General features: G+C 42.6%; 2 long non-coding RNA genes across 2 annotated transcripts in view; one reads left to right on the forward strand and one right to left on the reverse strand.

Moving 5' to 3' along the window:
* Nucleotides 1-3,433: 3,433 nt before the first annotated feature.
* LOC135579371 (uncharacterized) lies at nucleotides 3,434-11,317 on the reverse strand. The gene is made up of 3 exons (XR_010472329.1): nucleotides 11,176-11,317; nucleotides 3,688-3,778; nucleotides 3,434-3,524 (listed from the first exon to the last, which is right to left on the reverse strand). It is a non-coding gene; the product is annotated as an uncharacterized LOC135579371 (long non-coding RNA).
* Nucleotides 11,318-11,349: 32 nt separating this feature from the next.
* The window catches only part of LOC110365848 (uncharacterized), a 95,846-nt gene continuing 92,213 nt past the window's right edge, over nucleotides 11,350-14,982 (forward strand). The window contains exon 1 of the long non-coding RNA XR_002425735.2: nucleotides 11,350-11,413. This is a non-coding gene — a long non-coding RNA (uncharacterized LOC110365848). The remainder of the gene's footprint in view (nucleotides 11,414-14,982) is intronic.

The following is a 14,982-nucleotide window of genomic DNA, read 5'->3' on the forward strand; positions in this document are numbered from 1 at the left end:
CCTCAACTTGTTTGATTCCAGAATGGTGCCTGTTCATGAAATGTTTAGAGGAGGTTACTGAAAATACCATCTAAGGAGCCATCTAGCAGTTGTCCTGCTCTTTTCTTGCCTGTCTGATCACAGAAATTTGTCAAGATGGGACTAGAAAATGTTACTGACCATAATATGTATAAATTTACCTGGTTTTATTTGACTTACACATTTTACATGAAAAGCAAACTCTCCTCTCCTGTAGTGCGAGACCTCCCAGTTATATGGACTGGAGAAGGTTTGGCCCCAGCTCCCCACAGGTGACACCCCGCTCTTCTCTCACCCCCACATATTCTCACAGCTCTTACACACAGATGAGAAAACACTTGTATTCAGGAGCCTCTGGCTATTGATCTAAAAAGTAAGCAATATTCGTTTGCAGTCGGGGGTTGTCATGATTAGCCTGAGGACAACCTACCCTGACAAATAAATTTTTAAGGCTGGTTTTCCAAAGATTAATTATTTGCCTAAATTAATTTCTTAAGTGCAGCATTTTTGAAACACTCAACCTTTTTAATTTATCTCTCCAGCAATACCTAAAACAGATACCCTAAAGCAAAAAAGCAAAATCCTCAAGGGATTACCAAAGCATGAGTAGTTCATTACTCTCTTCCACCTGACATCCACACAAATAAGTTAAAGCCAAGTGGCTACACTCATAGGAAAGTGAGTGAGGGTATTTGAGCTAGGAGAAATATATGATGCCAAGAAAGATTTCTCTGACAGGCTGAAATGCAATATTAATTTCAATTTTCAAACCTCTTTGTTTTATCCTGTGAGGATAGCTCACCTAGAAATCCTATACAGAAGTAGCCTGTTGTCCCTTATGTGGCTTATGAAAATGCTGATATTTGCATTTTAAAGTATTCCTGATTTGTATACAAACTGCATGATGCTATAGAATTATTGATACTGAAAATAAACAAGAAACTGCAAAAGACAAAAGACATGTTCAGAGACACATTATTAAATAGCTAAATAATTGCCTCTCCAACCCTCTTCAGAATACTTGAAAGAAAAACTTGTGTCTTCCTTTCTCTTTCTGCTTAGAAGTCTATCGTTAGTCACAACTACATGACTTCCACAGCACAACCTTCACACCCAGTATGGAGAACACTCTGGTCTCAGAAGTCCACAGGCAGGATGAGCTTGGTGCAAAGGTATGACCGAAGCTGATGTATGGGCATACGCTGGAAATGCAGCAGACCTACAGACCTGGCTAAGGCGTTGGCTGCACTCTGGTAACAAGGGCTTCTCACTGAAGGCATCTGCTGTACAGGCAGGAGGATTTTTGGACCCCAGAGCTTTCCCCATTGGCGTGTCCTAATGCTTTCCTTAGACCTCTGCTTGAGCACAAGCTTGTTTCCATACAGCTTTGATGCATGACATCCTGCAGATGGACTTACTGACATCACTCCTGGGAGTTTTGAGTGAAATCTTTCCTCTTGTCCTTTCTTCTGTTGGCCAGTTGTTGTCAACAGTGGCTTACAAAGTTTTCAGCACACTAAAACACTGGGGACTTCTGGTTTTGGTCCTTTTGTCAAGGCACACTGCAAAGTTGTGCATCCTTATAGGTGTATCTGCAGATTGCTACCAATGAAGAGCTCACAGAATATGTGGAAGGAAGATCAGCAGCTTGGGGGAATGTATTAAAAATGACAGCTTGATCAGAAGTCAGCAGCATGCATTAATAGGCAAGCAAAGCAACAGAATACTCTGCTTTAGTGGTGTACTTTGCAGTGGTAGGTTAATGATTGGATTGTATGATGATAAAAGTCTTTTGCAAACAAAATGATTCTACGACTGGAGTGTCTCTCTCTCTGCAGGAACTGGAGAAGCAGTCTTAGGGAAACCAGCCAGATGAACCTGGGTGTTGTCATTACCTTCCTATAGCTTAGTATGTAATGGGGAGTAAAATACATTCTGGCATTTTTGCCTCATGAGTGCTTGATTTTGCAAGCTTAATGTTGTTTAAGTGCATTTTTTGCCGTTTGTTTGATCGTTTGATGCAATGCTAAATAAAAAGGGCAGTAACCATGGAATACTTCTCACAGTCTAAGTATGTAATACAACCAGAGAGAGCACATATTGAATTAAGATTATAGTAATCTTTAGCTTTCAAGTTGAAATGAAAACCTGCCCAGGGAATCCGTAATGGATACCATTACAAAAGGCATAATGTGAGCATTGCCTTAACTTCAAATTTCTTGCTGAATGTTTACTAGAACTCTGCCAACATGTCTTTCAAGATTCTTTGACTATTTGTTCGGCTGCTTCTTTTTTAATAATATCTCAGGAACTTGAAAATGCAATAAGTTTTATTATTGAAATGGATTTGCCTTCAGCTTTTTTATACACACACTTGCTTGTTATTACAATATTTCTTCCAGAGTGCCAAGTGTCTGGCTGTGATTTGTCTAGGGCTTTTTAGGGAGCAAGAGAAGTTACGAAGAACATGCTTGGAAAGATGTAATGAACTGCAGTAGAACTACTTTACAAGCAATGCCTAGGTCAGCTTCGAGACGTAAAATGAAGGTGCAGACCCTGCTCTGACAAGGTTACAGAGTCAAACCCTAGTCCTATGACAGGATTTATTAAAGTTAAACTTAGTTCTGCAGTGAAGGTGCTTTTGAAATAATTTTTATTTTGTCATTTATTTCTATTAATCAAAAGAAAGGAAGCAAGTAGATATATGTAGACAAAGTGCCATGTTTATCAAGGACATTTGTAAAATAGGCTTCATTAAAGAATATTATTTGTCCAACCAGGAAAAATAGCTCCCCTTCTATTTTTCTGCCCTTGCAGGGCATTGTTCTGTGTTTGTAGCACTGTCCCTTTCATGGTTCTGAATCACTCGCTGTCACACAGATCCCTTATATTAACCAGTTTAGAAAACAGTTGCAATTTCCTACCTTGTTCCTAGTATTTGGGGAAAAATAATTTAAATGGGAAAAAAATAACTAAAAGCCTAATACTAAGAAGAAGGTACTTTTGAAAACATATGTCTCAGTCACCTGATTGGGACCATAAAATTGGTATGTAAAAAATAATGTCAATTTCTTATACTTTGTATTTTAAATCTTTTCGTTGTAATGAGGGTTTAGGATTTGCAGCATTATTCATAAGATAGCGTGTGATATCTGTGTTCAAATATCTTGAGAATCTTAGGTTCAAAACTGCAGCTGTAGATTCACATCCATCCATGATTTTTTCTAAACAAATGGGTCACATCCTGAGGTGCTGTATGTCAGTGAGACAGCATTGGCTTTAATGAAGCTCAGCAGGAAAATTGTGCACGATATATTCCATTAAGTGCTGAGCTGGAAGTGACTGCTGTCCTCATCAGATACCATCTCCTGACACAGAGGTGTTTAGTGAACGCCTTGAAAGAAAAAACCTCCTTTCTCTCTGTGATTTATTTAGCTATGAGGGTGATATTACACAGCACAGGGGAAGAGTTGTCTTATTTGAGAAGCAACAGAAGTCATTTGTTCCTGGAAGAAAATGCAGATTAATATCAGTTGTGAATTTTCAGGCTAGCTGTGTGACATTGATGTTGCATGGACTTTATGCTGGTCTTCTACACAGGTGATCTTATTCTCTGTTGGATCCGGAATATGCAACATTTCTCTACTATATTTACAAGTGTTTACATACTTGCGGAGTTGACCATGCTTGCTTTCTCCTGGTGTGGAGTTGATGGGAGTTGATTTCTGACGCAGAGATTGGTATCATGCAGAACCTGTGCCTTGTTTTCAAGAGAAAATGAGGATATGCATGACCTGACTTCTTTTATGCAACATTATAATTTATAAATATAAAGGCTTCACTGTTCACTGGAAATGGAGGGATATTAAGGTAGTGATAGATGTCCTGGAACTTGATATTTAGCAATTACCAATCATTTGAATGTGATTGTTCCTGAGTATTATAGACAGCTTTTTGGTTTTGTTGTCCAGACAGGCAGGATGTTCCTCTGGCTAAGAACTCCCCAGATATTTCCTTCCCTCATTTGGAAAAAGAGATTGCCTCATCTAAGCAGCTGCTGTGAGATGAGACATCCATTTAACTCGTATCAGTAAGCAGTGAGATGGGGTACTTTGTGAGTTTTATGTGATAACTTAGTTGAAGATGCCTGCCTGTTTTGTTTGGAAAAAGGCTCCTAAAATAGCAGACCCATCCAAAAATCCCTTCCCATGAGAGAAGAATACTTTGCAAGGCCTTTCTCCATGTCAGGGGCCAGGACAGAGGTGAGTTGAAGGATCCATTCTGGTTACCAGCTTTTTTTGTATTACACATGGAATGAGTTGTCTCCACTGTGTCTCCTGGGCAACAATCAGATGATGGGTAGAAGGGCTGCCATTAGCATCAATGAGCTAAGGAGGGAAACGCTCCACCCCTCACTGCGGGACTGGAGAATTGCAAGATATACAGGAGAGTGATCCAACAGCTTTCACAACATCTGGGGCAGAAATGGAGCACAAATTCAGATCTCGGTCTCAGCCCATAGTCTGGGCCTGTTGCATGGTGCTTTGCATCTTCCCACCATTAAAAGCTTACTCCTTGATTTGCTTCTCTCCATCATGGCATGTTGGGGAATTTCTTTACTATGAAGTGTTGATAGAGTACTGATAATTTATCAGTCTTACCCAGGCAAAATAATTGCTTTGAGATACAAGCTTCTAAACACTTCATAAATATACATTCCTCAAAACCATGTCCTTCCATGTACCTCTTTCCAAGGACAGTGAAGAGGAGATAGCGAGCTAAAGAAGCTGGGAATGTAGAAAAGGTGTCGTGGGAGTTGTCACCATTGTGTGTGCTGCTGGGGAGTGGACTTGATGTAGTTAAATATTCCAGATCCCCTGGGATTTGGCACCCAAATGTGTGAATAAAACATAATTCTTAGCAACGTAATGTTTTTGTGAAACAGAGATGTGGTCCCAAGCCAATTACTTAATTCACATTATTTCGCTCAATTGTGAAACCCACTGCACATTCCAGATTAATTGAATATTTACATCCTTAATTAGAGTCACGATTAGGAAGATTAAATGGCTATGTTTTTCACAAAGGACAATAACATTGTAAACCTGCCTTTGAAACCACCTCCTATTCTTGACCTTGGGGAGAAAGATAAACACATATACCATTCACTTGCTCCAGCTGACGCAGAGCCCATGCAGAAGACAGGATGATGTGGTTAATGTATTGGGGCCACGAAGAGAAGGTGGAAGTTCACAAATGCAGAGAAAAGCTCAGTGAACAGTGGCTCTTTTTCTTTCTTTTTCCTTTTGGGTTCGGTGGCCATAAAACCCGACCAAACAACAAATCAAAGACCAACCAAATAAAAACCAAAGCAACTTAGGAGGGAGGAATTAGTTTTACTTGGACTGAAAGAGCTATTTTGAGGGGGACTTGGACTCAAGTGAGAGAACAATGACAAAAGAAAATGTGTCTCAATTGGGAAAGTTTGGTAGAAATTAAGTGGTAGCCTTCACGGGTAGAAGTAAGCATCCAGCCTGAAGCACACAGACCCTCAGGGTCTTTAGAGACACCATTCTCCCATATTCCACCTCCCTTGAAGCCCAAAACCAAACTGTTACACCTGCTGGTAACTCACTGTGCATGTTAGGCCTGGCTGATGTGTAGTGTTGAGTCTTTCATACTTAGCCACTAACATTCATGAGGGGAAATACAATTCAGAGCCCCAAATCTTTAAATCTCATACAACAATTATAGAGCTTTGCACCTTTTCCAGCCTTTTCATACGTTTACTGAAGTATCGTGCTAAAAGCTGGTGGCAGTATTTTAGATAAGGCTTTCCCAGGGCTGAGTATACCGGAAGCAGAATGTCACAAGAGACTGTCTCATGTCTAGGCCTCCATCACCATGCTGTACTTTATCACATTGCTTCATAGCTTCATTATGTTGTAAAATAAAATTAAGCAGATATATTGGGAAACAGAAACTTTAAATGCCCAGAGGTGTTTTTGTTTTGAATGAAAAGATGTCCAACAATGCAATTAATTTTAAGTTTCACACAATGTGAGATGAGTTAAAGAAATTTTGATGTACAGATTCATAGGTATCTGTCATTCAAGGGCAGAACTTGGATAGCAGTTGTATAAAGAGGACACCCTGTTGAAGATAAGGGAATGGCTAGCTACTTCTTAAAGATAAGAAATTATCTTTCTCCTGATCATATACTTAAAAGACATGTAAAAGTTTAGTTTGTCCTCTTTAACTAGAACAAACATGCTGATTAAGTTTTGCTTTTCAAGGAGTAAAGGGGTTATTTTTCTTCTATTTACAAATACAGAAAAGGAAAACAAAAGCAAGTTTTTTACAGGTTTACTGTTCCAATGGTTAATGTAGAGAAAGATAACATTACACAGTATCACAGTATGTTTGGGATTGGAAGGGACCTCAAAAGATCATCTAGTCCAATCCCCCTGCTGGAGCAGGAACGCCTAAGTGAGGTCGCACAGGAACATGTCCAGGCGGGTTTTGAATGTCTCCAGAGGAGGAGACTCCACAACCTCCCTGGGCAGCCTGTTCCAGTGCTCTGTCACCCTTACTGAGAAGAAGTTTTTTCTCAAATTTAAGTGGAACCTTTTGTGTTCCAGCTTGATCCCATTACCCCTTGTCCTATCATTGTTTGCCACCAAGAAGAGCCTGGCTCCATCCTCATGGCACTCACCCTTTATATATTTATAAACATTAATAAGGTCACCCCTCAGTCTCCTCTTCTCCAAACTAAAGAGACCCAGCTCCCTCAGCCTTTCTTCATAAGGGAGGTGCTCCACTCCCTTAATCATCTTCCTTACCCTACGCTGGACCCTTTCCAGCAGTTCCCTGTCCTTCTTGAACTGGACACAATATTCCAGATGTGGTCTCACCAGGGCGGAGTAGAGGGGAAGGAGGACCTCTCTCAATCTACTAACCACCCCCCTTGTAATACACCCTAGGATGCCATTGGCCTTCCTGGTCACAAGGGCACAGTGCTGGCTCATGGTCATCCTGCTGTCCACCAGGACCACCAGGTCCCTTTCCCCTACACTGCTCTCTAATATGTAATTTCCCAACCTATACTGGAACCTGGGGTTGTTCCTGCCCAGATGCAGGACTCTACACTTTCCCTAGTTAAATTTCATTAGGTTATTCCCCGCCCAACTCTCCAGCCTGTCCAGGTCCCGCTGGATGGCAGCACAGCCTTCTGGTGTGTCAGCCACTCCTCCCAGCTTAGTGTCATCAGCAAACTTGCTGATAGTACACTCTATTCCCTCGTCTAAATCGTTAATGAATATATTGAATAATATTGGCCCCAGTATTGACCCCTGAGGCACTCCACTAGATACTGGCCTCCAACTAGACTCCGCACCATTGACTACCACTCTCTGGCTTCTCTCCTTAAGCCAGTTTGCAACCCACCTCACTACTCTATTGTCTAGACCACACCTCCTCAACTTAGCTGTGAGGATGCTGAGGGAGACTGTGTCAAAGGCTTTACTGAAGTCAAGGTAGACCACATCCACCGCTCTGCCATCGTCCATCCACCTTGTTACATTCTCATAAAAGGCTATGAGGTTGGTCAAGCATGACTTACCCTTGGTAAAGCCATGCTGACTGCCCCCAACAACCCTCTTATCCTTGATATGCCTTGAGATGGCACCAAGGATAAGCTGTTCCATTACTTTCCCAGGGACAGAGGTGAGGCTGACTGGTCTATAATTACCCTGGTCCTCCTTCTTGCCCTTTTTGAAGACTGGAGTGACATTTGCTTTCCTCCAATCCTCGGGCAACTCTCCCATTTCCCAAGACTTGGCAAAGATGATGGAGAGCGGTCCAGCAATGACTTTAGCCAGCTCCCTCAGCACCCGTGGTTGCATCCCATCTGGATCCATGGATTTATGGATGTCCAGACTATTTAATTGCTCCCTAACCCAGTCCTCATCGACTAAAGCAAACTCCTCCATTGACCTGGCTTCATCTGGGGTCTGAAGGGTACAGGGCTCCCCAGGACAGCCTCCAGCAGAGTAGACAGAGACAAAGAAGGCATTCAGTAATTCTGCCTTCTCTGTATCTTCTGCCACCAGGGCACCCACCCCGTTCATCAGTGGGCCTACATTGCCTCTGGTATTAGTTTTATCTGCTATGTATTTGAAAAAGTTCTTTTTGCTGTCCTTGACCCCTCTCGCCAGCTGTAATTCTAAGGAGGCCTTGGCTATCCTAGCTGCCTTCCTACATCCTCTAACAGCAGCCTTATATTCTTCCCAAGTGGCCAGCCCCTGCTTCCATGACCTGTAAACTCTCCTCTTCTGCTTGAGCATAACCAACAGATCTCTATTCAGCCACACAGGCCTCCTGGCTCCCTTCCTTGACTTCCTCTCTCACATAGAGAGCAACTCCACCACCACGCCCGGCTGGCTTGTCTTTCCTGAAAAGGGCATAGCCATCCATGACCACATTCCAGTCATGTGAACTGTCCCACCATGTTTCTGTAATTGCCACCAGATCATAATCTCCCAGCCGAACACAGGATTCTATCTCCTCTTGCTTATTCCCCATGCTGCGCACATTGGTGTACAGGCATTTCAGGGAGCGAGCAGAGCACACCAATTTCTCCCTAGGGGCATAGGAGGCCACCCGGTCCTCATCAGCTTTAGAATGCTGCCCCACTGGGACAAGCCTAGGCCCTTCGAGCCTAGTTTAAAGCTCTCCAAATGAGCCCAGCTAATTCCTGCCCCAGCATCCTTTTGCCCCTCGAGATAAACCTTTCCCACGTGACACTGTCTGGACTGGTGTCTTATAAAACCAACCATTATAAAAAAATCCAAAGCCCTGCCTGTAGCACCAGTCTTGGAGCCAACCATTTAGAGACTGAATTTTCCTATTCCATCCCACATTGTCCCTTGAAGATGGAAGGAGTGAAGAGAAGATCACTTGAGCCCCTGAGTCTTTCACCATCCTTCCCAAGACCTTGAAATCGTTCTTCATTCCCCTCAGACTACGGGAAGCAGCTTCCTCCCCATCTGTTTGGAAGACCAGCACCGGGTAGTAGTCTGTCAGGCGCACCAGTTTGGGGAGCTCTCTAGCGATATCCTTGATCTGGGTTCCAGGTAGACTACAAACTTCCCTAAGATGAGGGTCAACTCTGCATATTGGGCCCTCTGTTCCTTTCAGAAGGGAGTTTCCTATTACAATCACCCTTCTTTCTTTCTTATCAGAGGCAGTCTTAAGTTGTGAAGTCAACCGCCTCTTCCTATGTGATCTTGTAGGCAGGTCTGGCACCACCTCCTCACCTACCTCTTCTTCAAGATCCAGGGCCTCAAACCTATTACGGAGGGGCACCTGGGGAGACAAAGCAGGCAGGGAGGGGGGCTGCCCGTGACGCTGAACCGGAATACGCTTCCAACCCTCGTCGTCTTTCAGGTCCCCTACCTCTGCCCGACAGCAACAAGGGTGGGGCCGTCTCAGGACTTCCGCCTCTGTCCGAGAGGGCAGGAGGTCCATCTCCTTTTGGGGGGTACCTCCCTGGGGCCTTACCGACTGGCACGTCAGGGTGTTATTCCACCAGTCGATCTCCCATTTCGCACTCCCTGATGGTCCTCAGCGTCTCAGTCTCCTCCTAAAGTTTCACAACCATGTCGAGCAGGTCTTGCACCTGCTCACACCTCACACAGGTGGAGTGCTGGCCTCCCTCCCCCGGCAGCAGCAGGCTCTGGCACTCCCTGCAGCCAGAGACCTGAACAGCCACCATTCGGAACAGAACCTCCTCAGTCTGCGTAGCCACAGTCTGTTTGAGACAAGCTCTCCTCCTGGAGGCGACCATGGTCATCAGCAGTCTGGGATGCTGGCAATAAGTTAGAGGGGCTGACAAGCAACAAGTGCTCTCTGCACCCTGCTGCAGAAGCTACCACACCCGCTGCTGCAGCCCAGCGCGGGTGGGACTCACCCGCTATACAAACTGGTTGCTCCTCCTTACACCTGGTGGGCAGTGACTAGTCGCTGCCCTCCCAAAGGATTTTTCAAGGCAAGGGGAGGGGGTGTGGTCGCCGTCACCGTGGGAACGCCCCCACGGTGATACGTCAGCCGCTCTCTTGCAATGGCTGCCGGGGCTGCGGGGATCGGGACTCGCCGGGAATCACGCTGTCCCTGTACGTTTCCCTCTGAGCTTCCTAATCTCGGCTGAACCTCGTGGTCGGCTGAACCCCGCCGGCTCCAGCTCTCGCTGGGCTGGCTCCGATCAGCTGACATTACCCTACTAAGGCTTAAAATGAAGGGTTTCTATTACATGCTACATTTTAATGGATTCTGAAAGACCTGATTTTTTTTTAAGGCTTTGTTTTTGTACAAGTTGTAAGCTGAAGTAAGGTTTTATTCTGCATTTACAGTTTTAGTTTTAAATATTGAATAACTGTGTGTACAAGGATTATTAATAGAAAGGATGATGAAGTAATATATTGGAAGCTTAAAGAGAAATTGCTGCAATGTGGATCATAATGTGCTGAGTGCTCTTGAGTTTCTATAAATAAAATGTGGACAAGGAAAATTAATATAAACATGCAGTTCACTGCTCCTCAAATGTGACTTACACCCAAATATCTAAACCCCAGCATTTAAGCTAAATATAGAGCATGTTACATGTTCAGCTGTGTTACAGATTATGCATCTGCTCAGATTTTTGTGTCTGTGGGGCTAATCAGTGACGTCTTTTAAAAAACAGGATGCTTAGTTTTCCTAGTTTTGTTTCTATCTAGAATAGCAAGCTGATGTTCTCCGTGCCTTGTTGTGTTTTTTTAAAACCAATGTGTCATATTTTGGTGTAGATGATATGTCATTGGGGGACCTAAAAGAAGTTTACACATGTGCATTTCTCTTCATAGTTTGTGTGAGACTGGAGGAACAATTGTTTCTCAGACCTTAGAGGACGGTGGACATTTTATAGAATAAAAATAATAATATGCTTGGACATGTAAGCATTTGCTGGATTTTTTACTATTTCATTAATGGTTGCATTGCTGCGTGGCAGCCCTTCTGAAATCAGCTGTTGCTCATAGACTGTTCCTCAGTTCATGGAAACCATCCAACTTAGAATTAAAGTGCTTATAACTCTCAAGTTCTTAAAACTGACGTACTCACAGAGCACAGGTGTCAAACATCCGGCCCACAGGCTGGATCCGGCTGCCACCTTGTTTTATTCAGCCTGGCACTTGATTTCCACCCGGTGACAGTGCCAGGCTCCTTGTCCCCAGGTGACTGCCAATGCACTGGTCACGCGTGCAGCAATTGTGACACGTGTTGCGCTGCAGGAGCAGAATGGCAGGAGCTGTGGCTGTGGCTGCAGAACGGCCATGAGCCTGTGTAAGAAGAATAACAGGTGAGACTGATGGGGGATACTAGTAACTGCCTTGGGGCATTGAAAAACAAGACAGACAATAATTATGGGGGCGGGGTGTTTGGTGGTGCTTAAAGGGGTACTCTCAACTGGGAAAACATTTCATTTATTTTTTTTAATAAATTAGCTAGATACATGAACTTTAGCAATTGCATGTTATTTTTAAAAAATACCTATGAAAAGATATTTTGCAACCAGCAGCCAGGGTCTACGTTCTTTTCCATGGATATGGCCAGTTCTGCCGTGTGGGGAGGGGGTTTGAAGAAAAGGTGAGCCTGTGTGAGAGGGCCTGAGTATTATTTAACCTGGTCCTAAAGGATATCTTGGTTTTATTTGGGTGGTGCATCATACCATCTTTGGTGGAAAAATTTGCATCCCAAAATGTCCAGTAAGAGAAAGATTGATGCAGAAGGAAGGCAGTTTAATGATAGATGGGAAAGTGAATACATGTTTGTATTTGAAGGAGGAAAATGAGACAGTGACGGTGATAAAGGAGTGCAATGCACATAACCAAGTGGCAAACACAAGGCCCATGGGCCAAATCTTAAAATGACATTCAGCCCTTTGAAGGCAATTGTGAGGCTGATGTGGCCCCCAGTGAAAATGAGATTGACACCCCTGCTCTAGACCATTCTAGAAAGCTGTAGTTAAGTCAGGAAAAGTAGCCATTCCACTCTGCTTAGTATGAAAAGACTACAAAGAAGTACAGAAGCAAGTTTAAATATTGTTTCTGTGTCGTGGTTGAGACGGACAAACGACATGGACCAAGTTCTTTCAAGATGAAAGTAGTAGATGCCATTTTTTGTCACAAGTGCATTTTTATACAGTTTTACCAATTAATGTGTCTCTTCACTATTGGTTACAAGTTACAGCAGTAACATCTCATTGGCTGTTTTTGCTGTCATCAGTGTTACTCTTCTACTCCCTTCTCTCTCACGGGTACATCCTTAACATCTCTGGGTACTCCTTTACTCCCATCTTTCTCACGGGTAGGCCTTCATATCTTCAGGGCTAATTTCTGTTCCCATGCCCTCCGTCAGGGAATCCACGGACTCACCGTAGTCCCCCACATTTCTGCTCTCCAGCAGTATTCCAGAGGAACAGTTAGCAGAATGGGAGGGCTGGGAATTGTTATCATCTTTCTAATTTGTTCTGCGCTGGAGAATTTATTTTAAAATATCATTTATTAAATTGGAAACACAAATATTCTGTACCTTTCTGATTGTGTTTTGGAGACTTTCGTAAAAGGGCAAGAGTTTAATACCTGATCAAAAAATACACCTCAGGGTAAGGAGGAGACAAGCATCTGTCCCTCAGCTGAGTGCTTACCTGCAGTGTCTGCCTGGGTTTAATTTGTTTGTACAGCCACTTTTTGTGAAACGGCGAGGGCTTTTGAAAGGCTCACCTTTTCCCTTGAGTTTTGTGATGATAAAAGAGGGTACTTTAATACTTCAAACCTGGAGCTACCCACTGGCTGTCCACTGAACATAAGAGACTCTTTTGTGTTCTCCTCTCAGAGCAATATTGCTTCTAGAAATAATGGCTTTGCTGAAGGTGATCTTTGAACAGAGACAAGGTTGCCCTGGTGCAGGGCTGTCAAACTCTTCTACACTTGGGGCCACATCAGCCTTGCCGTTGCCTTCAAAGGGCCAAATGTAATTTTAGGGTAGGATAAATGTAACTACTCTTATACTACACTTACAGGGTTAGGGGTTTGGGTTAGGGGTAGGTCACAGAGGATGATCAGTTGATTGTGAGATACAGAATGAACTGTTTTGTCGATGGTAATTCAGTGTTAAATAACCATCAGGTTTTAGATTTAAAGAATGATAGAGCATTTTGTGAAATCTCTTAGTGTTACAATGTGTATTTTTGTCTATCCATTAAAGCCATGTGGGAGCCATGTCTTTAGCTGAGTTTTGTAATTTTGAAATGCTTTTCCTTCTGTAGCAGAACAAAGGCTTTTCATGTAAATGTTCTGTTAAATGAAATGTCCCTCAAGTACCCCGCTAGGGTTGAAAAAAACAATGTAATTAATACAATTTTTGAGGCTTTTCTTTATATTATTTTATAAATACCAAGTAAATAATTACTGAAATGAAAAGTAATTTCAAAATAGAGGATTAGAATGCTTTGTCCCACAATGTCAAAATAAAACATTTTTACCTATGTAAACTTTTTCCATTTTTATTTCAAATAATAATTTTCATCAAACACTTTACTATTGATGAACTCTCATTTTTAATGTAAAATATATAGCAGGAAAAAATCTGACTAAATGTGTGCAATGGTAGAAAGAAATATATTTTTCACTGTTGTCAATCTGAAGACTTGCACAAATGTTTAAAGGTTAAAAAGAACTAAGATCTGCAACAGAAGCCAAAGAAGGGAAATGTTCCCTAAGTCCCTTCAATTATCTTGTATTTGGTTTCCTCTGTTATTGATAAGCCTTACATCTTAAGGAGGATAACATTACCATACTTTTTATTTATTTAGTTGTAGTTAAATATCTTTGTTTCAAAGGCAAGTTTGAATTTTGAAAAACTGAGCTGAAAGTATTTTTTTCTCCGTTAGCTTTATCTGTCAGGCTCGCAAGTTTGTGAGAACTAGCTGTCTCCTGCTGTTAGAGGTGACAGTAACTCCGTTATTTACAAGGGCTAGATAAAATGTAAATGTGTGTAGCCTTGTTTAAAAGTTGATTGGGGGAGTTGACCAAAATATTAAAGTGTCAGTGTGTGTGTCTGAAAGATCTAAAGCCCAATCCTGACTGTACCAGCTATTTTTAGAGGTGGGAGGAGAGGCAGCAATATATAATGCTGCTTTGGTACTTCACTCCGCAGTGCCTGTTGGATGGACTTGTAAAAGAAATCTGCTGGAGTACTTACACCCCCTGGGAGAGAAGGAGCTGGGCTTGGGCATATGGGCAGACTTCAAGGGATATCAAAAACCCCTCAGCTGTAAAATCTGAGCTCCAGCAGGGAATTTAATTAGATACCCAGGCTATAAAAAAAGAAGCTACATCCTGAATAGGTATTCTGAAAAGCTGAGGTCCTACTTAGGCAACTAAATACAGTTTTTGATGTGAAAAGGTCTTGCACCCTCTGCCCAGTCTTTTCATTCAACTAATTAAATACTATCTGAGTGCCTTTAGAAAACCGCATAGCTGTTCAGGTGCCCACAGGGTAATGACTCTCCAGCATCTGATTTTGTCCATCATCACACTTGCTCCCTGTGTCACCAGCAAACTGGAAACTCCCCGGCACCTTCAAATAACTAGAAAGGAGAAGATTCTAGTAGACTAATTATAAGAGCGATCCTATTCAGTATCCTCTATTAGCTGTAATTCCATATTAATCTTTTAAAGACTGCAACCTTTTGATTTGCAAAGTATAGCGTGGTGTAGACACATATTCAGGAGCTATAAGCTCACTGTGGAATTTATAGAGAAAATCCCTTGACTTTATGGTGCTCAGGAAATGGTGTATTTTGAAATTTTTGTCATCTGCAAAGTTGTGGGAGGTGATTTTGGTTTACAAGATGTGCACTTAAAC

This window comes from Columba livia, chromosome 4 (assembly GCF_036013475.1).
Source record: "Columba livia isolate bColLiv1 breed racing homer chromosome 4, bColLiv1.pat.W.v2, whole genome shotgun sequence".
NCBI lineage: Eukaryota > Metazoa > Chordata > Aves > Columbiformes > Columbidae > Columba > Columba livia.